This window comes from Dendrobates tinctorius, unplaced genomic scaffold (assembly GCF_039654945.1).
Source record: "Dendrobates tinctorius isolate UK_male_01 unplaced genomic scaffold, ASM3965494v1 ptg000134l, whole genome shotgun sequence".
In the NCBI taxonomy this organism is placed as follows: Eukaryota; Metazoa; Chordata; class Amphibia; order Anura; family Dendrobatidae; genus Dendrobates; species Dendrobates tinctorius.
The window spans coordinates 25447485-25472732 of record NW_027361802.1 but is presented as its reverse complement, the minus strand read 5'-3'; the positions used below and the strand labels follow the sequence as shown (position 1 = coordinate 25472732).

At 41.2% G+C, this 25248-nt stretch overlaps 1 long non-coding RNA gene across 1 annotated transcript; it reads left to right on the top strand.

Moving 5' to 3' along the window:
• Positions 1-932: 932 nt before the first annotated feature.
• On the top strand, positions 933-4602 carry LOC141048347 (uncharacterized). The gene is made up of 3 exons (XR_012220036.1): positions 933-1062; positions 2343-2449; positions 3892-4602. It is a non-coding gene; the product is annotated as an uncharacterized lncRNA (long non-coding RNA).
• Positions 4603-25248: the final 20646 nt, after the last annotated feature.

Here is a 25248-nt window from a genome sequence, read left to right as displayed (position 1 = left end):
GGTAAATATCGGGTTACTAAGCGGCGCGCGTCACTTAGTTACCCGATGTGTACCTTAGAAACAAGCGTGCTGGCAGCTCCCGGCGCGAGCAAGCAGGTTTCTAAGGTACACATCGGGTAACTAAGTGATGCGCCACTTAATATCCCGATATTTACCTTAGAGACCAACGTCCTCGCTGGTGCTGATCGCTGGTGAAGCTGCCTGTTTGGCAGCTCACCAGTGATCATGTAGCGATGCACCAGCGATCCTGACAAGGTCGTATCGTTGTCGGGATCGCTGGTGCATCGTTTAGTGTAATGGGGCCTTAAGGATTACAGCTCTTTAACCCCTTCACCCCCGGGCCATTTTGTGTTTTATTTGTTTTCGTTTCTCGCTCCCCTTCTTCCCAGAGCAATAACTTTTTTATTTCTCTGTAAATATGGCCGTGTGAGGACTTGTTTTTTGGGGGGTCAAGTTGTAATTTTGAACAACACCATCAATTCTACCACATAATGTACTGGAAAATCAGGAAAAAATTCCAAGTGTAGTGTAATTGCAAAAAAAAAGTGCAATTCCACAATTTTTTCTTACCATGTTTACTAAGTGCTAAAACTGACCTGCCATTATGATTCTCCAGGTCATTATGAGTTTGCAGATACTAAAACTGTATAGGTTCTCTTCTATTTAAGTGGTAAAAAAATAAGATAAAATTTAAGCCATTTTCCGAGAGTGTCTCAATTTTTCAGGATCTGGGCCTGGGTGAGGGCTTATTTTTTGCGGACCATGGTGATGTATTTATCTATACCATTTTGGGGTAGATATGATCTTTTGATTGCCTGTTATTGCATTTTTTGCAATGTTGCGGCAACCAAAAAAAAGTAATTATGTTTTTTTTTATTTTTTTCTCGTTACAACTTTTACCGATTGGAATTTGCTTTGCCTTCAAGAGGGCAGATAAGTATGCCTGCGTGATGCTGGGGAGCCTGTGTGGATGACACCGAACCACACGAAGCAAGCAGGAGGGCTGCGCCGTAAGAGATAGGACCAAGACCAGCGACACCCATTGGACCGGACTGCCCGCAGGTGTTTATAATAAAAGTTATTTTTCTTCTCTTACAGGTCGGGTTGGGGCCAGATATATAACATTATAGAATGCTGTATATCAGCCCTGAAAGGTGATGACGGTAACTTATATCTGCCAAAACTGGTGACAGGTTCCCTTTAACCCCTAAACCCCCAAGGGTGGTTTGCACGTTCATGACCAGGCCAATTTTTACAATTCTGACCACTGACCTAACTAAGGGGGTGATAACGGGGGGGTTTGATTTACTAATTATGGTGGGTTTTTATTTTTGGCAGCTGTCATACGCTAAAAGACACTTTTTATTGTAAAAATAGTTCTTGCATCACCACATTTTGAGAGCTATAATTTTTCCATATTTTGACCCACCGAGTCATGTGAGGTCTTATTTTTTGCGGGATGAGTTGACATTTTTATTGGTACCACGTGGGCACCGCTGATCGCTATGACGTACTATCCCGTCCATGGGAATTAAGTCCCAGGGCACATGGACGGGATAGTACGTCATATGGCAGAAAGGGGTTAAAGAAAAGAAGTGAAATATTCTGCAATGGTCAAATCAATCACCAGATCTCAACCCCTTCAGCATGCATTTCAGTTGCATAAGACAAAACTTAAGGCAGAAACACCCACCAACAACCAACAACTGAAGTCTACTCCAGTAAAGGCCAGTCAAAGCATCACAAAGGAGGAAACGCTTTGTTTGGTGACGTCCACGGCTTTCAGAGTTCAGTCAGTCATTGACTGCCAAGGATTCTCTACAAAGTATTAAAAATCAAAACAAGCAGAGGACAAAACCAACCATAAGTCCATAATGTTTAATAGGTGACACAAAATTTATTAGTGTAACAGGAAATTAATAATGAAGAAAGATCAATGTACAAAATAAAATATTTATATGCTTAAAATGGCACTACTATCCTGAAAAAATATTGCTAGGAGATGTAGGAAACGCAACACTGAGTTGTGCTTAAAATCATCGAAGGCAGCGTGCCGAAAAGCGCGTAGGGGAGGGCGCCCATCCAGGTGACCAGGAGCATATTACACTGTAAGTGATCACATAATTTTGGATATATACATTTCTTACTCTCATTACATGTCTTTTGCTCTGGTCTTGACGTGTGTGATATATACACAATGACACCTACTGGTGTCCTTGGCACTTGCACTTTATTTTTATATAATCTGTGATTATACTGCATTGCACATTTTTTCTATATATGCTATGTATGCACGTTTTATATGATGTTTTTTACATGGCTGATAAAGTACTCCTGCGCAGGAGCCGCCATGGGAAGCAAAGAAGAAGACGTCATCGCATGAAGATGGGAGGAGCCGGACTCGAACCGCGACACCCATTGGACCCGGACCGCACCGGAACGCCTCTGGGTGAGTATAATATAACTTGTTTTTCTTCTCCTTCAGGTTACATCGGGGACTTAACTACAGCATTATAGAATGTTGTAGATAAGCACCTGATGGTGGTGGCCACAGCTTATAGACGAAAAATAGGTGATAGATTCCCTTTAAGTATTACAACAAATTCCCAAACCTTCAGTTTTTATCTTGTATTTTCCATTGCAAATAAAGGCTAAAATTAAAAGTGTTGCATTGCAAATCAAATGGTTTTATAATCCATGTGAAGCAGATCCTTTTAAATGAGTCATTTCCTCTTTATTGAGATATTTCTCCTTTATTAAAGCAATTCTATGTGTAACAGCTAATTGAAGGTATGTGTATAGAAGTCAGTGCTGCTCATCATAAGCCACATTCTGCCTGCAACACTGGACATTTATCACCGTTATAGTCTTTGGCTTGGAAGCAGTTCTGCTTTTCTTTTTCGCTTTAGAAAGAAAAGAATATGGTACACTTTTAAAATATTTGAAATATTTATATTATAAGAAAATGTTTTGGTTTTGTTTAGAAGAAAAATGGCCTTTGATTATATTAACATAAAATATTTACCTGTAACCATATGGTTGGATAGTTACAGTGAATCTGTCAGCAGGATTGTGCTGCAGCATGATCGCATCTATAATATGCATTAAATTGCTTAATTTAGTGACATACATTTATTCTGAATAAACTGCGCAGGCACCGCCAGCGCCATATTAGTGGCGCCATTTTGAGAAAGATTTTTTTGTCAGAGTAAACGTATGTCACTAAAACAATTTAATGCATGTTTTATATTCAATTAATTTTTTATTGAGTGAAATCACTTTAACATGCAAAGAAGAAGTATTACTCGTAGTTGAACTTAAGTATATTCAAAATAAGTTACTTTATATAATAACTGATAATTCACATTTAGAAATTTTGCATCCATTTATTGCATGTTTTAGAGACAATCATGCTGCAGTGCAAGATCCTGCCTGCTGAATGTGATTTATTTATTTTTTTAATACATATTATATTCAGTATGTAAACTAAGGGGCAGGTCAGTGAGGAATCAGTGACCTGTCAGAAGCCATACACATGAATACCTAAGCGGAGCACCACATAAACCCCCACAGGCCGCCACGGAGCACGAGAAGCTTATTAACTGAAAACTACAAATAAAGATTAGACAACAACCACAAGACAGATTTCATCACCCGACCTGACAGTGTCTGTAGGTTACTGTGCACAATCCTGCTGACAGGTTTCCTTTAACATTTCAGCACATTTGCAATAAAAAATCTTTGGAAAGGGGTTGCGGCCCTATTGTCATGTGGTGGTAATTACAACAGTTTTAAAGGTGCAAATACTGAGCACAAGATGAATGGGTAGATTAAAGAAATGTTCTCATCTAAGGTAATTATGGCATGTCTCTATGCTGGTCTCACTTCTAGGTCCCACACATACTGTATCTCAAGAAAAGATCCCCTTGTCAGCCTGCAGTGAAAAGAAAGGTGGTAGTACATCTGCAACTCTCAGCTATTTTTAAAACTCCCCTAGAGATAAATGGAGAGAGCCCACAAGCACAGCATCCTACCTATTCACTGCAAAACAAGGTGGGAACCACATCTATCATCCGTTCATACTATGTCTTGTGGATAGAAATGCCTGAGACTGGAACACCATTTTAAGGGTATGTTTACACATCGCGTTTTTGATGGATTTTTCTCAGTGCTCTTTTCCTCTGGCAAAACGTATAAAAATATCCAACATGGTTTCAGTGTATTTCTAAATCCTGCAGGACTACATTTTATTCACAAAAGTAGTTAACATTATATAGCTTAGTAGAACAATAACAGCTTCATGTGTAAACTTAAACACTGGAGAAAAGGGTACGTAAGAGGATGTCCTCAAATAAAATAAATATATCAGATGAACTACCATATAAATATAGAGTAAGTAATTTCAAGTGTATTCAATATATTTATAGGCCATAAATAATGGGCAGAGATACATGTGACCTGTGGTATGGAAAAACGCCAGGCACCCACCGCTCCAGACTCGTGTTTCGCAACAAATGCTTCACCCAGGGGTTATCCACTGCTTGTCACACCTTTTTACTTCTTTTTTATGTGATTTTTATACACTTTTGTTGGAATAAAATGTAAATATATTTATTTACTTTTGTGGCTTGCATTTTTCTTTGTATTGTGCTGTATACTATATTTATGCTTTAAAGCCTTGTTACATGGATTGTGATTTAAGGTGTTTTACCTTATTGCATTTTATAATATAAAAAAACAATGTTTAAATCTATTATTAACACACTTAAAAAAATATAAAAATCAATTGGAATTCTGTTAGTTCCTTTATACTATTATTGCACATGAGACAAGTTCAGTAAAACTGCTAGGGCAAAACGACCACATATGAACTTGGCCTGATTAGTCTTCTATCATATGAAGTGCACGGTGAAGTAACACAAGTTAATTAATAACTAACATCTCAGATCATAGAATAAGGAGAAAGATCCCAGAATTATAATCTAATTACTGCCTGGAGCCTGCAAATCAAATATAAAAAAAAGCAACATTCGTGGTCTCGAACGACGCGGGATAGAAACGTTCTGTAGCTGTGATTGCTTTGCATGGTAACACCACACGTTATAATCAATAATTAGAAAGCAAAGCAGTAAATTAGCCTAATAATGTTCATTAGTGGCTAATCAAAGTGTGACTTTCTATGGGTATTAAAAAAATCTGTCATCTCCAGTTTCCTTGTGCTATCAGCAGAGCAATCCTATTGTTCTAAGGGTGATGTCTGCTCTTCAGTTCCCAGCAGAAGACACAAGCTTGGAAGCAATAGTTAACAGAAAACCAATAATGTCTTTCCTTTCAGGCACTGTTGTTCTTATCGGTTCTTTTCATATCCTCCTAAGTAAGAACTTTAACAATATGCAGAAATCATAGCTGTCTTACACATTCGCTGTAGGACTGACCTCCCCTGACAGTTCTTAAATTATTCAGCTATCAAGGGCCTGCTAAACATTAAATTAAGCATCCTCTCTCCTCTGTCCTAAGCCATTAAGTTATGCAAATGCGCAGATAATGGGGCATATGACAGCTGGGGGCATTAATCAAGCAGCTCTGTCTCTGGGCTGTTGTTATGTAGAAACCACATCTGCCAACAGACAGAACAGCCACAATTAGATCTCACTTAGAGAAATGAGAAGGAACTACCTCAATCTCTACACTTATGTTGCTTTGTATAAATAAGACACTTGGGAGAAGGCTTCACTTACACAAACAGCACTCGTACACAAACATATAAGCTACGCCACAGCCCTGCCTTCAATCCTGAATATATGGCCTTTCAAGAAGAATGAGGGATTGCTCGTAGCTGCCTTCTGCGGGCGCTGCACGTTAAAAAGAACAACCTGCTGTTTACAAGCTATTGATGCTACCGGTCCCACTAGGGCTCACCTGGGACTGCCACATTTGTTGTTGTAACTAATGATCAGCCAGTCGATGAAAAACAAACAGGCGACAGATGAGATGATGTAAGCATGCTGGAGATTTCAGGTGCGATGCTCATGTGTGTAATCTCAGGCCTCCTTTTTTTATATTTGTACTACATATTACCAAATAGAATTTAAAAAAAAAGACCAATACAATTTGGACATTATGAACCTCTCAGAAATTAGAATATAAAAATCATCTCAAACTTTTTAGATTTCCAGTCCAGTTTATAATCTTGAATGTGGTCACTCCGTATTAAAGCGAATTTCCCATATATTGCATTTTAGTTCCAATAATTAGGGTGTAGACCGTAGAAGACAAATTATGGCCTCGATTCATCAAAACTTTTACGACAGAATCTGGAATTTAAAGCTTTGAAAAGTTGCAATGCTGTTGCTGTTTGATGTAACTTCCTGATTGACTGAGCTTCTATTAGGGACCCATACTTGTTCAAGCCAGCAACTGAGCAGCAAATAAATTGTTAGAGACCTGGGATGAGCGGAGTGAGGAGTCTGCCCCAAACAGTTCATAGCAGAAGTTGGTCCAAGTTCGAAACGCATAGAGAATAAGTTTCCTGGCTTCTTGGCATCCACTAGTTCACTACAGCAGGAATCCCATCCTGTGGGTCATGCAGCAGCTGAGCTATCTTGAATCCTCCATTGTGGGTTAATACACCCCTGATAGATGAGCATTTCCCTCTTTCACCCAACATTATTTTCCTCCCTCGGATTAGACCCTATTGCGCTCGGTGTTTCTTCAAACATCTACAAATTTAGTGTTTTCACTCCAGTTTTGCCCAGCTCCACCAAAATGAGCATAATTGGGGTGAGATGAGAGCTCGGTGGGGCATGGTGAATCCTGCTCATGAAATACATAACAGGCAGCGGCCTTTGCTACACCATAAATCTTCCTTTAGTCCCCATCTTGAGTAAGATTGCAGCTAGGCACATGCCACTTCATGCCTCGACTGATTCATTAGGAGGAGCTTCACACTCCACCCCGCACCTTCATCATGACCAGCATGAAAATCGCCAGTCTTGGTGAGCCAGGGTCAATGTGTTAATATTTTTTAAAGAAGTTTTAGATATTTCTTTTTTTATTACTTTATTCTTCCTGGGACAGCAATTCTGGAGATTCAAATATAGGAAAGTCCACGGCCCAGGAAATAGCCTCAATTAAATCATAAATTTCATCATACAAAAATATATCAAAAGCAGGAATGTTTGGGCCTGAAATGGTCTTTGTCAATCCATAGTTAATTTTGTACTTAACAATGCTGTTTGAGGCCAAAATGTTGCTACTTTTGTTATTTTGTTATATGATTAAATGAACGTTTAAACGTTTGGATTTTACTTGATTATTGCAACATATCTAATATCTGAGTTCATTTGAGCTAATAGGTTAAAATGGTTTATTTGCCATTAGTATACCTTCATTTCATGAGCAATGAGGGTCCCTCTTCCAAGCCACTTAACAATTTATCTCACTGAAGTGATTGAGACTGTGTTATGTGATGAACGAGAGTAGCACTGAACTCGGAAAAGTCTTTTAGGCCACATTCACGTCTTCAGTATGTGGTCAGTATTTAACATGAGTATTTGTAAGCCAATATCAGGAATGGAACAATTAGGAAAATATATAATAGAATCACGTCACCACTTCTGTATTCATCACCCACTCCTGGGTTTGGCTTAGGGTACCGTTACACCTAGCGACTCACCAGCGATCCCGACCAGCGATATGACGCGGTCAGGATCACTGGTGAATCGCTAGGTGGTCGCTAGTGAGCTTCCACTCAGGCAGATCTCACCAGCGACATCGCTAGGGACGGGGATCGCTACTTACCTGTCAGACGCGGCGATCCTGACGTCTTCCCGCCCGGCTCCACGCGTCACTCGTCGTCACAACAGGAAGCGCCGCAGGAAGTGGCCGACGAGAAATGATCCAGCAGCTTCTCGCGCGATCAGCGATAGCCAGCGGGGGAGCCGGTCGGAGGTAAGTATCACATGCAGCGATATCACTAGCAATATCGCTGTTACGTCACAAAATCAGTGACTTTACAGCGATATTGCTAGCGATATCGCAGTGTGTAACGGGGGCTTTACACATACTGATGTAAAATAATGGCCAAATACTAAATGTGTGAATGTGGCCTTATTCAAAGAGGATGTAAACTTTCCACATTTTAGATATACTTGTCAGATATTATGGACAGACATGGCAGAAACCTAGCACAATTTAGGGTACTGTTAAACTTAGCGATGCACCAGCGATCCCGACAACGATATGGATTGCTGGTGCATCACTAAGTGGTCGCTAGTGAGCTGCCACACAGGCAGATCTCACCAGCGACATAGCAGGGGTCGGGGGGTCGCTACTTACCTGTCAGACGAGGCGATCCTGACGTCCTCCCGCCCACGTCCACGCATCACTCGTTGGCGCCACAGGAAGTCCAGCAGGAAGCCCCTGACGAGAAATGGTCCAGGACGTTCTTGCGCGACCAGCGATAGTCAGCGGGGGAGCCGGTCGGAGGTAAGTATCAGACATAGCGATATCGCTGGCAATATCGCTGCTACGTCACAAAATCGGTGATATTACAGCGATATTGCTAGCGATATCGCTATGTGTAACGGGGGCTTTAATCCATCAGCATCAAACACATCTGGGCATATTTATCAATGCTCTTACTTTCTTAAGCTACATTTACACTGCAAGATAATTGTCAATGTGCGTTAAGCAAAAGAGCTCAATTATCTTGCTGTGCAAACAAGCTGCCAATCACCCGATGGACAAGCAAAACACTTGCTCCTCTGGTGAAATGATCTTTTGTGCAGTGCAAGAACCATCATAATCAGATTTGCATCATCCTTTGTAAATAGGACTTGTACTGTCAACAGTTATGGCAGTCTATGTGCATCGCTTACTTTAAACGACCGCCGATTGGTAAAGGCTTGCGTTCATATCGTACCGCAGGTCGGTCCAAGTAAACAGACCGTTAGCGCAAACTTAGGGTGCATCTATCTACACTAGCCAATCATAAGCAAGTCTCCCTAGCAGCGCTTGTTTTCCATGTTTTTCTGTGTAAACATGTTTCAAGTCACCAGGCGAACAATCCAAATGCTTGTTCATTAGGTGATATCATTTTTAAGCTTGCCTAAAAAATCAATGTTCTCAGCAGCACATGGTTATATATAAACAGTATAAATGATCTTTTACTGATTGTTCAGTGAGACTGAACGTATCTAAATAGGCTATTAAAGGACTACTGGCCAACAACATGTACAGCAATTGTTGGACAGCATAAACCCACCCTTAATGCACTGAATTTATCATGGTGTATACTGTATTATAGTATGCCTCCGTTTGTTATTTTCAATCAAAGCATGCTTATAATAAGGCAAGGATCATTTACATCTCTCACAGACTACTTTTAAAAAAAACCTTCTTAAAAAAAATCACATTAGGGTCACCCTACATCTCCTAATTATTTATTAGATGGAAATATTGGGACTTGTATGGCTTACTAAGGAGTAAATAGTTCCAATGTATAGCATATATTGCACATTTCATAAGGTATTCTTTTTCCTCCTGATGACTACCAAATAGCTTAATTGCTGTAATTACTCTTCATGCTATTCATCCCCTCTAAAGCACAAAGAAAGATGTTACACCTATATAAATCAATGAAAAAATGTGATCCCATTTTATGATGGTACAGTAGCTTGTCCCTTACACTTCCTTTAGTGTCTGCTGCTCTCTAGTGGAAAACTTGTGCATTACCACGACACCTTTCCGAAGATCCGATTTATAGTTGCGTATTTTGGGTAGATATTAGGTATGATTAGATGTGCCTGCTAAATGGTTTAACCCTTTATAGACTCAATAATGACTAGATTGAATATGAAATCTACAATTCTGAATGATATTGAAAAGTAGAGCATCTGACACTCATAGATGGATGTTCCTCCCAGTTGTAAGCACCTGCATTCAACACTCATTACTTATGTACTTGAATCCGTGCCATACAAGGATGGTTGTCTGCCCTAACATACAGTCTGGTGCAGAATTTTCCTAGGCCGGTCATAATCTGTGACATTTATGCTTACATCAAAGACATATATTAATACATGAATGTTCCTTGTTTGAACTTTGTTTGACAATATTGTTCTTTTGGAATCTAATATTCTTGACTCTGAATCTCAGGTTTAGAATAAATTACATTTACATGTTATAAATGTATGCCAGCTAGACAGGTGAATGAATGCCTTTATAAGTGTTCTTTGAACTTAAAAACATTTTTCTATTACTGGCATGCTTATAGACACATTAAAGGTTCTCTAAATCTGATAATGAAGTGTTTTCTCCATGACCTTGGAGCACCCGCTTATATTCTGGTTAAGGTCAGGGACATTGGACAAATCATATACAGTATGTTAATATTGTGATAAACAGCCTAAGGCCGAGGTCACACTTGCGAGTGTGATCCGAGAAACTCGTGCGGGTCTGAGTGCCGGCAGCAGTGTCAGGTATTGATGCAAGAGACTCGCGCGAGTTTCTCGTATCACACTCGCAAGTGTGACCCGGGCCTAATGCTCCCTTCACACACCCATTTTTGAAGGGCTGCAAGTACTGACACACGCACACTCATAGTATTCAATGGTACATGTCAGGTATTTTACACAGACTGTATGTCCATGTGAAAAACCCACAGAAATGTCAGTTTTTTATGCACACTACAGAAAAATGTGTGCCACACACTGATGACACATGGATGACATCCGTGTGTCATCAGTGTGACACGTACCAGCTCCTGGAAAAATTGATACAGTTTGCACTGTAAGACAGCTCTGATCATTGTCACCTGGTCTTTCTCAGATTGGCGCGACCAAGTGATAATGATGGGAGTTGTATTCAGCACCAGCTGTGTACATCGTGTGTAAAACAAAGAATTATATTTTTAAAAATTGGCATGCGAACGCAAAAGGTTTCCAGGCTATTAATAACAGCTCACAACTGTTTGCTTAGCCTTTACTGGTTAGTTCACGGGGGACCCCATAAGAAAAAGGTAGGGTCCCCTATTAATTCTAACCAGCAAAGGCTAAACAGACAACTGTGGGTTGATATTAATAGCCTAGATAGAGGCCCCATTCCCAGGTTACCAACAACAACCTACTGCAGCCCCTGAAATGGTGCATCCATAAGATGCACCAATTCTGGCACTTAGCCTCACTCTTCCAACTTGCCCTGGTGCGGGTAATAAGTGGGGTAATAATACTGGGGTTGATGTCAACTTTGTATTATCAGCTGACTTCATGCCCAGGGGTTAATAATGAAAAGGCGTCTATAAGATGTCCCCCATTACTAACCCCATAGTCAGATTGTAAAAAAGATACAGCAAGAATAAAGTCTGTCAATTGAAATAAATACACCCCACCCTCATTTTCCCATTTAAATAATAAAAAAACATATTTTTCACCTGTCCGACGACAATCCATTTGTCCCACGAAGATGTCCAACTCTGCTACATCTGGATTACATGGCTGAACAGTGGCATGATGCAACTGCTCAGCCATGAATCGAGGAACTCCCTGAGCTTGGGGAGCTTCAGTGACGAGCGGTATTGACATAGAAGTTACCCCCGGCCAGTGCTAGCTGTTCCCACGCTCAGTTCAGTCAGTATGAGGTGGAAGATGACCTGCGGTAACCTTCATGACATCACCACTATCACCATGAGAAAATTCTCACGGTGCTAGCTGTGATTTCATTGAGGTCACTAAACTTCATCTAGCCACTCACTTTGAGCTGTCCGTGGGAACTGAAGCTGCTGTGATCTGCGGTAACTTAGGTGACGTCACTGCAGGTCACTGAAGCTGCGCTCTGATGCTCAGCTCAGTGTCTCCTGGATATCAAGCTAAATGGTCATATCATGCCACTGTTCAGCAAGGCATCCAGATGAAACAAATATTGTTTAACGCCGTGGGACAAATGCATTATAGTCGGACAGGTTGAGAAATACTGCATTTTGTAATTTTTCATTTTACACTAATAAAATAATAAAATAGGGTGGGGAGTGTTTAATTCAAATAAAGGAGTATGTGTCTTTCTTTCAATTAAAGGACTTTATTCTGGCTGTATATTTTTTACAATATTACTATGGCGTTATTAATGGCGGCGTCTTATAGACACTCTCTACTACTAACCCCAAGGCTTAATGTAAGCGGCCATAAAATAATTGACATCAATCCCCACTCTATTACCACACTTGACACTGCACGAGGGCAAGTGGGAAGAGCGAGGCTAAGCGCCAAATTTGGTGCTTCTTATTGATGCGCCATTTCTAGGGCTGCTGAGGGTTGATGTTATTAGCCTGGGAGGGGAGTCAATATCCATGGTCCCTTCCCTGGCAATTAATATCAACCCACAGCTGTCTGTTTAGCCTTTGCCGGTTAGAATTTATAGGGGGATCCTAAGTCATTTTTTTCTGGTGTCCCCCTGTAAACTAACCAGTATAGGCTCAGGAAACAGCTGTGAGCTGTTATTAATAAGCAGTAAAGCAGTGAATATATAGCACACTGACATATTTCTACCTATCTATCTATCTCATTTCTCATCACTATATCTATCTTTGAACATCTTTAATACATAACACTCTTTATTTTCTATGCTGCATTTCATTCCATATTTATCACCCTGACACACGGACACAGACAGCACATGCACAGCTATCACACAAATGCCATACGGACATTGCACACAGAGATACATTGATGCAGCACCTGGCCACACGGATGGCACATGGACATGTACCACAGCTCACAACAGTTCTGGCTTTTCCTGTACAGGAATCAACAGGACATGTGAAGGGGACTTAATGGCTTGTGCAGATGACAGTATTTTCGGTCAGAGTGTGATCCAACAAACACCAGATCCCACTCGGACCAATGTTATTTTATGGGGCCGTGCACATGTCCGAACTTGCAGTATGTACAATTTGCATCCGATATTTGGATCGCACTCAGGTCAATGAGTCTGTTGAAAACATGGGACCACACTCAGATGAAATACGAGTGCCCCGCGATTTTCACGGAGTGTGACAAAAGAAGAATTTTTTTTTCTATCTTCTCCACACCTGAGAAAAACGGATAACATTATGATTACATTCTGATCAGAGAGTGATTAGCATAATTGGCCCGATTTTCTCGGATGACAGAAAGTATGGTGGTGTGACCCTAGCCTAAGGCTCATGAAATAATCCGTAATACTATATGACTATCTCTGCATAGATATTAATTGTCTGTAGTGTTCTCATTTAACCCTTTTGCTGCCATCTGGTGTATTATACCGTCCAAGTGACCTGGCTCAATTTGACCATGGACGGTATAGTACATCACAGTGATCGGTCGCGCACACGGGTGGTGTGCGGCCGATTGCGGCTGGGTGTCGGCTGATTCTCATAGCTGACACCCGGCACTAAGTGCCAGGACCGGTCACAGACCATTCCCAGCACTTTAACCTCAGAAATGCTGCTATGGAACATAATAAAAGCATTCCGAGAGCAGGCAGAGGGCTAACAGTCGTTCTGCCATTGGTTCGGACACCCCGCGGCGTGAGGCGGGATCCCGATCATTGACATGGGAACCCGATGTCATCATGATGACATCAGGGTTACCAGAGCTAAGAAACTTCCTGGTCATGCACAGTGCTGACAGTGTCTATATCATGCAAATGCTGTTTCATCTGCATGCTATTGAAGTGATCAGCCTGCAAAAAATGATTGTCCCATAGTGGGACAAAATGTATAAATTAGAATAAAGTAAAAAAATGTGCGTGTGACGCATCAGTACCACAAGGACGGGCGCCAGGGAAGAAGCGTTACAGTAAGCGCTGTTCCCCAGTGTCGAGTGCTGAACACGGCTCTCATCATTCTTCCCTGCTCTGGCGGCGATTGGCACAAGCAGGGGAGAATGATGAGAGCCATGTTCAGCACCTGGTGCCAGGGAACAGCTCTTACTGTAACGCTTCTTCCCCGGCGCAGATGGCTGTGAAATGGATGAAATCCATGTGTGTTATGCGTATGTACGTGAGCTGGATGATTTGTGGCCCGTGCTGACATTACAAAATGGACATGTCAGTGTGTTTTGCCCATGGACACACCGTCTGTGGATATACACTGACATGAGCACAGACCCATTCACCTGAATAGGCAAACAGCGCTCCGTTTCTTCCAAGTCTCTCTGCATGGCTGCCCAATGGTATAAAATTCTGTGACACACCCATGGTGTCAATATAATCATTGCTCCCATAGATGAATTCAATAAGAGGTGTAGTTCGTAAAATGAGGTCACTTATGGGGGGTTCTGCTGTGTTGTAACCTCATGGGCTCTCCCAGTGGGTCATGGCACCTGCAAACCATAACAGTAAAATCTGGCACTCCTTCCCTTCTAAGCTCTGCCATGTGCGCAAACAGTGGTTTACCCCCACATATGGGGTATCATCGTACTCAGAACAAATTGCACAATAACTCTTGTGGTCCAATGTCTTCTGCTACTCTTGGAAAAATTAATAAAAAAAGGGGTGAAAAGATCATTTTTGTGCAAAAAATATGATTTTTTACTTTTATGGCTCTAGTTTATAAACTTCTGTGAAGCACTTGGGGGTTCAAAGTGCTCACCACACATCTAGATAAGTTCCTTAGGGGGTCTGGTTTCCAAAATGGTGTCACTTGTGGGGGTTTTCCACTGGTTAGGCACATCAGGGGCTCTCCAGACGTGACATGGCGTCCGATATTAATTCCAGCCAATTTTGCATTGAAAAAGTAAAACGACGCTCCTTCCCTTCCAAACTCTGCCATGCCCCCAAACAGTGGATTACCCCCACATATGGGGTATCGGCATACTCATGACAACAACTTTTGGGGTTCAATTTCTCCTGTTACGCTTGGGAAAATAAAAAATTGATGGCAATAAGATTATTCTTGCGGAAAAAATATGATTTTTTATTTTTACGGCTCTTAGTTATAAACTTCTGTGAAACACTTGGGCATTCAAAGTGCTCATCACACATCTAGATAATTTCCATAGGGGGTTTAGTTTCCAAAATGGTGTCACTTGTGTGGGGTTTCCATTGTTTAGGCACATCAGGTGCTCTCCAAACGCGACATGGCATCCAATCTCAATTGCATCCAATTTTAGTTTGAAAAAGTCAAACGGTGCTCCTTCCCTTCCGAGCCCTGTCATGTGCCCAAACAGTGGTTCCCCCCACATATGGGGTATCAGAATACTCAGGACAAATTGAACAACACCTTTTGGGGTCCAATTTCTGTTATCCTTGGGAAAATAAAAAATTGGGGGCGAAAAGATAATTTTTGTGAAAAAATATGATTTTTTATTTTTACTGCTCTACATTATAAACTTCTGTGAAGCACTTGGGGGTTCAAAGTTCTCACCACACATCTAGATAAGTTCCTTAGGGGGTCTAGTTTCCAAAATGAGGTCACTTGTGGGGGGTTTCCACTGTTTAGGCATATCAGGGGCTTGCCAAACATGACATGGCGTCCAATCTCAATTCCAGCCAATTTTAGTTTGAAAAGTCAAACAACGCTCCTTCCCTTCCGAGCCCTGCTGTGCGCCCAAACAGTGATTTTCCCCCACATATGGGGTTTTGGCATACTCAAGAGAAATTGTACAACAACTTTATCTGTTCATTTTCTCCTTTTACTCCTTGAAAAGGAAAAAAAATTGTTGCTAAAATATCATTTTTGTGACAAAAAAGTTAAATGTTCATTTTTTCCTTCCATGTTGCTTCTGCTCCTCTGAAACATCTGAAGAGTTAATAAACTTCTTCAATGTGGTTTTGATCAGCTTGAGGGGTGCACTTTTTAGAGTGGTGTCACTTTTGGCTAGTTTTTGCCATATGGACCCCTCAAAGTGACTTCAAATGTGAGGTAATCCCTAAAAAAATGGTTTTGTAAATTTGGTTGTAAAAATGAGAAATCGCTGGTCAACTTTTAAAACTTATAACTTCCTAACAAAAAAAATGTTCGTTTCCAAAATTGTGCTGATGTAATGATGTAAAGTAGACATGTGGGAAATGTTATTTATTAACTATTTTGTGTGACATATTTCTCCATTTTAAGGGCATAAAAATTCAAAGTTTGCCAATTGCAAAATTTGCAACCTTTTTGCCAAATTTCTGTTTTTTACACAAATAAACACGTTATATCGAAGAAATTTTACCACTAACATAAAGTACAATCTCAGAACCGCCAAGATCCACTGCATGTCTCATGTGGATACTGTTTCTGGAGGCACGTCCTGCCCCATCTACTGACTAACACATGGCTGTGGGACGGATCTCCCCAGTGAACAGCATACGCGCATATTTTGCCCCATCTACTGGCTTCTATAAACATACTATAACAGGCAGTGGGACGGACCACCCCAATTAAGAGCACATGAATCTTCACAATAGGTTTATTACCTATTACCATGTATTTGGTACAGTACGTAACTGAAGAAGGTCAAAATTTGACCGAAACGTTTTTTTAAGTACTACAATAAATATTCATCTGAATATCCTAAAGTTGAGTGCTAGGTTTATAACTTATAGGAAACAAATAGTCGTCATAAATGGTGCATTCTATAAATGGGATATAGTCAGAAGTGGGGTATCGCAGGGATCTATGATCGGACCGATTATTTTTTAATCTATTAAAGGGATTGCCTCATCCAAATCGATATTAATCCCCCAGCACACAAATTGTACGCTGCGGAGATTCGTTGGTTTCTGATCCAGTACTGACCCGGGACTGGAGGTTATCTATGGGCGCAGCCTCGTTCCCCACAAGTGTATGGAAGTGAGACCACACCCATTGGCTGTGAGTATGTATAACTCATACATACCCTCCGTTCCCCCAGATTATAAACCAACAAAACCCAGCAGCGTTCAGTGCATGCACTGGGGGGTTTCATAAGCCTGCAGTCACACAAAGGGACTGCAGACTTATCAATATGGACCGGACAACCTCTTGTGGATGGGATTGAGAGTAAGATGTCTTTTATCAGAAGTGTACAGCAGAAGATGCTTACGATGTGTACTTCTATTATAGGCTCAAAATAGTAATATTTGCGATTTTTGTAGTTTTCCATTTCAGGAAGTGCACACAGAGTTTTTTAAGGAGTCTTTTGGAGTAGGGCCGCTACAAAAAACACCTGAAAAATCACTCGCAAATATTGTTTTTGTTCATTTCTACTGTAAAACCCCTATGCTGTTCAAATGTTCAGTCTTTTAAGCAGTTTTCATAAAAAATAAGTGCCTGTCACTTCTTTAACCAATGAAAAATACATTCTGAAATTTGTACGAAATAAAGTTTTTGTGTTTGTCCCCATTTTCCGAGACATTTTCATTGATACCATTTTGGGATAGATATAATGTTTTGATCGCCTCTTATTGCATTTGATTGCAATGGTGTGGCTTCTAAAAAAAATTAATTCTGGAGTTTTGATTTTTTTTTTCTCACTACATTGTTTACTGATCTTATTAATTTACTTTATATTTTGATAGATTGGGCATTTCTAAACACAGCAATACCAAATATTTATATTTTATTTTTTACTAGCTGAAGAGCCCAGCGTTGCCTGGGCATAGTAACCAACTGTGGTTAGTTATAACAAATTATAATGATTATATTGCACATAAAAACCGTGCATTTAATCCTATCCTGTGTGATACTGACTGCTGAGCCGTGTATCTAATCCTATTCTGTGTGATACTGACTGCTGAGCCATGTATCTAATCCTATGCTGTGTGATACTGACTGCTGAGCTGTGTATCTATTCCTATCCTGTGTGATACTGACTGCTGAGCTGTGTATCTAATCCTATCCTGTGTGATACTGACTGCTGAGCCATGTATCTAATCCTATCCTGTGTGATACTGACTGCTGAGCCGTGTATCTAATCCTATCCTGTGTGATACTGACTGCTGAGCCATGTATCTAATCCTATCTTGTGTGATACTGGGCTTCCCCTGCAGTCTGTGTCAGAGTGTGGTCTGTGTTGGCACGGTAATAAATAGTGTTATTTCCAGCTTTACAGAAGGACGATAACACCATAGAAATGATAAGAATAATAAGCCTCAGTTACCACAACTGTCTACAAAGAAAACTGATGCTGATAGCAACCAATCACAGCTCATTTTTCATCTTTTAAACAGCTCTGGGACAGCGTGGCGAGTTTTGAGTGGCGACTTTTGTGTTTCGACTTTTATGTGGCGAGGTTGGTGTATGTGTGGTGAAATGTGTGCTGAGGGTGGTATATGTGTTGAAGCACGTGGTGGTGTGTGGCGCATTTTGTGTGTGTGTTCATATCCCCGTGTGTGGTGAGTATCCCAAGTCAGGGCCCCACCTTAGTAACTGTACGGTATATACTCTTTGGCGCCATCGCTCTCATTCTTTAAGTCCCCCTTGTTCACATCTGGCAGCTGTCAATTTGCCTCCACCACTTTTCCTTTCACTTTTTCCCCGTTATGTAGATAGGGGCAAAATTGCTTGGTGAATTGGAACGCGCGGGGTTAAAATTTCGCCTCACAACATAGCCTATGACGCTCTCGGGGTCCAGGCGTGTGACTGTGTAAAATTTTGTGGCTGTAGCTACGACAGTGCAGATGTCAATACGTACATACACTTTTGCCCCATTATGTAGATAGGGTCAAACTTGTTTGGTGAATTGGAACGCGCAGGGTTAAAGTTTTGCCTCACTGCATAGCCTATGACGCTCTCGGGGTCCAGACGTGTGACTGTGCAAAATTTTGTGGCTGTAGCTACGACGGTGCAGATGCCAATACATACATACACTTTTTCCCCATTATGTAGATAGGGGCAAAATTGTTTGGTGAATTGGAACGCGCGGGGTTAAAATTTCACCTCACAACAAAGCCTATGATGCTCTTAGGGTCCAGACGTGTGACTGCAAAATTTTGTGGCTGTAGCTACGACGGTGCAGATGCCAATACATACATACACTTTTTCCCCATTATGTAGATAGGGGCAAAACTGTTTGGTGAATTGGAACGCGCGGGATTAAAATTTTGCCTCACAACATAGCCTATGACGCTCTCGGGGTCCAGACATGTGCAGATGCCAATCTTGGACATACATACATACACACACACCCACATTGAGCTTTATATATTTGATGTTTTATTCAATGGGGCAAAAGGGGGTGATTTGAAATTTTTTTTTTTTTAATTGTTTCACTTTTTACTTTATTTAACAGTCCCCTAAGGAGACTTGAAGCTGTGATTGTCCGATCGCCGGAGCTATACATAGCAGGGCTTCTGCACTGCTGTTTAAAGCAGAAATCACGAACTATGAATGCCAGCCATGAGTCGGTGTTCACAGGATTATTGCAATGACAGGAGTGGTGGTCTTTTGCAGAACTCCAGCTATCATGATAACCCATTGGTGCCCCCCTCCCCCGATCACGAGATAGAGCTGCTGATAGGTGTGATTAATGACGCACTTCCGTCCGCCATGTGATAAATCCCGCTATCAGAGATTGACAGCATGATTTAACTGGTTAACAGCCGCGATTGGAGCTATGATCCATCTGCGGTTGTTAAGGGCACATGATGGCTGATTAAAAGGGGGATGATTTATGCAGAGAAAAGAGACTTTCTGTTTCTACATAGAGCAAAGAAAAGAGAAGAATTAGCTGGGTAGAAAAACAAAATGAGCAATTGTAAGTACACAGTGGATAAAACCTTTGATGGGGTAGTTCTTTGAATGAAAATGAAAAAATCCTCTAAAAAAACCCTCAAAAAAGAAGTGTTTCCTGAAGCAATTACCATTAGAAAACATGTCATTTTTGACCGCCTCAAAAAAACTCTATCTGCCCATTTTCTTTATGTGGGTTCCATATATACAGACATGGACAAAATTGTTGGTCCCCTTCTGTTAAAGTAAAAAAAACCACAATGGTCACTGAAACAACTTGAAACTGATAAATTGAAAATTGCTTTTAAGTTTACTGAATAGCACCTAATGAAAATCAGACGTTGCTGTTGAATTGTGGTTCAACAGACAAATTGAAAAAAGTCTTTTTATAATGTTTCTGTTGAACCACAGTTCAAAAGCAACATCTGATTTTCATTAGTTGCTATTCAGTAAACTTAAATTGAAAATTGCTTTTGTCACTTTCAAGTTATCTACGTGACCATTGTAGTTTTTTCCTACTTTGACAGAACAATTTTGTCCATGTGTGTATGTCACAATCAGCTATTATCTAATTCAACTTGCTCATGACTGTATGTAAGCATTGTTTAACTGTGATATAGTTTCATAGTTTTTAAGGTGAAGGTAGACATTTTAAGTCAATTGAGTTCAACCTATAGCCAGCGGAAGACAAAAACCCCCATGGGACAGATACTAATAGCTCCATATTAGGGGAAAAAATCCTTCCCAACTCCACATTCGGAAATCAGACTAATTCCCTGGATCAGCGCCCCATCACAGAATCTAATGCCATAACCTGTAATATTATATTTTTCAAGAAAGGCATCCAAACTCTTCTTGAATTTTGGTTACATTACTTCATCATATGGCAGAGAGTTCCATAGTCTCACTGCTCTTACAGTAAAGAATCCGCGTCTGTGATTATGATTAAACCTTCTTTCCTCTATACATAGAAGATGTAGAGGATATACTTGTGTAACTATATTATCAATTTCATGATAAAACTGATCATATAATAAATTCTTAATCTGTCAAAAAATCTATTTTTGGTAGATATTCCATAATATAAAAAATAATAAGAGCAACCGACAGAATGTTGTCATAGGCTGTTTTCCATAGTAATTCATTAGAATTAGATGAATCGCTATGGTGTATGCCATTATCCTATTCCATCCCGTCATGCACTGCGCGCGCTCATTAAATCAGCTTTATTTATTTGTAAAGTAGACAGTGTTTCGATGATTTCCTGCTTTACCAGCTCTGGCTAATGACTCATATACTCTCAGAAATAAACTTTACAGCCTGTGAACTAAATGACTTTCCAAACAGATTCTCCAAGCTGCTCGTGTGTTTTTCTGACCTTATTAAGATCACAACAGCATTTTGTTGTTTAAATGGTTTAATTAGCCATTGCTTTTGTCTTAGTAAATTGGCTGTAAAGTATTCAGGGTGCTTTAACCCCTTCCTGACATGAGACGTACTATCCCGTCCACGGTACCCGGGCCCGTATGACCGGGGACGGGATAGTACGTCTACCGCGATCAGCGGCGCCCACGTGGTGAGCGCCGCTGATCGCGGCCGGGTGTCAGCTGATTATCACAGCTGACACCCGGCACTACGTGTCAGGGGCGGTCACGGACCGCCCCCGACACGTTAACCCCTTGCACACCGCGATCAAACATGATCGCGGTGTACCGGGGGTTAAAGGGAAGCATCGGCAGGGAGGGGGCTCCCTCCGTGCTTCCCTGAGCCCCCCACGGCAGCGCAATGTGCAGCGCTGCTGCGGGGGGCTCCTTTCCTCCAGGCCCCCGAATCCAAGATGGCGACGGGGGCCTTCGGGGGCCTGGGGAAGCTGGCTTCCTCAGTGCCTGCAAAGCGCAGGCATGAGGAAGCCTTGTGCACTGCCTGTGACAGATTGCTGATCTGTCACAGTGATCTGTGATGTGACAGATCAGCGATCTGTCACAGGACAGTGATGTCCCACCTGGGACTATGTAATAAAGTAAAAAAAAAATTAAAAAAAAGTGTAAAAATAAATTAAAAAAAATCGCCAAATAAATTAGTAAAAAAAAAAAAAAATATTCCCCAATAAATTCATTTTTTGAAAATAATAAAAAAAAAAAACAATAAAAGTACACATATTAGGTATCGCCGCGTCCGTAACAACCTGCCCTATAAAACTGTCCCATTAGTTAACCCCTTTAGTGAACCCCTTAAAAAATAAAAATAAAAAACGAAGCAAAAAATAATGATTTATTATCATACCGCCAAACAAAAAGTGCAATAACGCGCGATCAAAAAGACGCATATAAATATCCATGGTACCGCTGAAAATGTCATCTTGTCCCGCAAAAAACAAGCCGCCACACAGCATCATCAGCGAAAAAATAAAAAAGTTATAACTCGCAGAATAAAGCGATGCAAAAATAATTATTTTTTATATAAAATAGTTTTCATTGCATAAAACCGACAAAAACATAAAAAAACGACCTAAATGAGGTATCGCTGTAACCGTACTGACCCGAAGAATAAAACCGCTTTATCAATTTTACCGCACGCGGAACGGTGTAAACGCACCCCCCCCCAAAAGAAATTCATGAAACGCTGGTTTTTGTTCATTCTGCGTCCCAAAAATCGGAATAAAAAGCGATCAAAAAATTTCACGTGCCCGAAAATGGTACCAATAAAAACGTCAACTCGTCCCGCAAAAAATAAGACCTCACATGACTCGGTGGGTCAAAATAAGGAAAAATTATAGCTCTCAATATGTGGTGATGCAAAAACTATTTTTACAATAAAAAGCGTCTTTTAGCGTGCGACAGCCGCCAAACATAAAAACCGCCATAAATAGTAAATCAAACCCCCCGTTATCACCCCCTTAGTTAGGGAAAAATAATAAAATAAAAAAAATGTATTTATTTCCATTTTTCCATTAGGGTTAGGGCTAGGGTTAGGGCTAGGGGTGTGTTGGGGTAGGGTTGGGGTAGGGTTAGGGCTAGGGTTAGGGCTAGGGCTAGGGTTAGGGCTAGGGTTAGGGCTAGGGTTTAGGGCTAGGGTTAGGGCTAGGGTTAGGGGCGTGTTGGGGTTCGGGTTGGAGTTAGAATTGGGGGTTTCCACTGTTTGGGCACATCAGGGGCTCTCCAAATGCAACATGGCGTCTGATCTCAATTCCAGCCAATTCTGAGTTGAAAAAGTCAAATGGTGCTCCTTCCCTTCCAAGCTCTGCTATGCGCCCAAACAGTGTTTTACCCCCACATGTAGGGTAGCAGCCTACTCAGGACAAATTGCAAAACAATTTTTGGGGTCCAATTTCTCCTGTTACCCTTAGGAAAATAAAAAATTGGGGGCAAAAATATCATTTTTGTGGAAAAAAATGATTTTTTTATTTTCACATCCGAGTGTTATAAACTTCTGTGAAGCACTTGGGGGTTCAAAGTGCTCACCACACATCTAGATAAGTTCCGTGGGGGGTCTAGTGTCCAAAATGGGGTCACTTGTGGGGAGTTTCAATAGTTTAGGTACATCAGGGGCTCTCCAAACGCACATGACACCCGCAGACCATTCCATCAAAGTCTGCATTCCAAAACGTCACTGCTTCCCTTCCGAGCCCCGACGTGTGTCCATACAGTAGTTTTCTCCCACATATGGGGTGTCAGCGTACTCAGGACAAATTGGACAACAACTTTTGGGGTCCAATTTCTCCTGGTACCCTTGGGAAAATAAAAAAATGGTGACTAAAAGATCATGTTTGTGGAAAAAATACAAATTTTTTATTTTCACGCCCGGGCGTTGTAAACTTCTGTGAAGCACTGGGGGGTCAAAGTGCTCACCTCACATATAGATAAGTTCCTTAGGGGGTCTAGTTTACAAAATGGTGTCATTTGTGGGGGGTTTCCACTGTTTAGGTACATTAGGGGCTCTCCAAAGGCAACATGACACCCGCAGACCATTCCATCAAAGTCTGCATTCCAAAACGTCACTACTTCCCTTCCGAGCCCCGACGTGTGCCCATACAGTAGTTTTCTCCCACATATGGGGTAGCAGCGTACTCAGGACAAATTGGACAACAACTTTTGGGGTCCAATTTCTCCTGGTACCCTTGGGAAAATAAAAAAATGGTGACTAAAAGATCATGTTTGTGGAAAAAATACAAATTTTTTATTTTCACGCCCGGGCGTTGTAAACTTCTGTGAAGCACTGGGGGGGTCAAAGTGCTCACCACACATCTAGATAAGTTCCTTGGGGGGTCTAGTTTACAAAATGGTGTCATTTGTGGGGGGTTTCCACTGTTTAGGTACATTAGGGGCTCTCCAAAGGCAACATGACACCCGCAGACCATTCCATCAAAGTCTGCATTCCAAAACATCACTACTTCCCTTCCGAGCCCCGACGTGTGCCCATACAGTAGTTTTCTCCCACATATGGGGTATCAGCATACTCAGGACAAATTGGACAACAACTTTTGGGGTCCAATTTCTCCTGGTACCCTTGGGAAAATAAAAAAATGGTGACTAAAAGATCATGTTTGTGGAAAAAATACAAAATTTTTTATTTTCACGCCCGGGCGTTGTAAACTTCTGTGAAGCACTGGGGGGGTCAAAGTGCTCACCACACATCTAGATAAGTTCCTTAGGGGGTCTAGTTTCCAAAATGGTGTCATTTGTGGGGGGGTTCCACTGTTTTGGTACATCAGGAGTTTTCCAAACGCGACATGGTGTCCGATCTCAATTCCAGCCAAAAACGTCAAATGGCGCTGCTTCCCTTCCGAGCTCTGCCATGCGCCCAAATAGTGGTTTACCCCCACATGTGGGGTATCAGCGTACTCAGGACAAATTGCACAATAACTTTTAGGGTCCTGTTACCCTTGGAAAAATAAGAATTGAGGGTGAAAAGATCATTTTTGTGGAAAAAATATGATTTTTTAATTGTATGGCTTTATGTTATAAACTTCTGTGAAGCCCATGGGGGTTCAAAGTTCTCACCACACATCTAGATAAGTTCCTTAGGGGGTCTAGTTTCCAAAATGGTGTCATTTGTGGGGGGTTTCCACTGTTTTGGTACATCAGGGGTTTTCCAAACGCGACATGGTGTCCGATCTCAATTCCAGCCAAAAACGTCAAATGGCGCTGCTTCCCTTACGAGCTCTGCCATGCGCCCAAATAGTGGTTTACCCCCACATGTGGGGTATCAGCGTACTCAGGACAAATTGCACAATAGCTTTTAGGGTCCTGTTACCCTTGGAAAAATAAGAATTGAGGGTGAAAAGATCATTTTTGTTGAAAAAATATGATTTTTTAATTGTATGGCTTTATGTTATAAACTTCTGTGAAGCCCATGGGGGTTCAAAGTTCTCACCACACATCTAGATAAGTTCCTTAGGGGGTCTATTTTCCAAAATGGTGTCATTTGTGGGGGGTTTCCACTGTTTTGGTACATCAGGGGTTTTCCAATCGCGACATGGTGTCCGATCTCAATTCCAGCCAAAAACGTCAAATGGCGCTGCTTCCCTTCCGAGCTCTGCCATGCGCCCAAATAGTGGTTTACCCCCACATGTGGGGTAT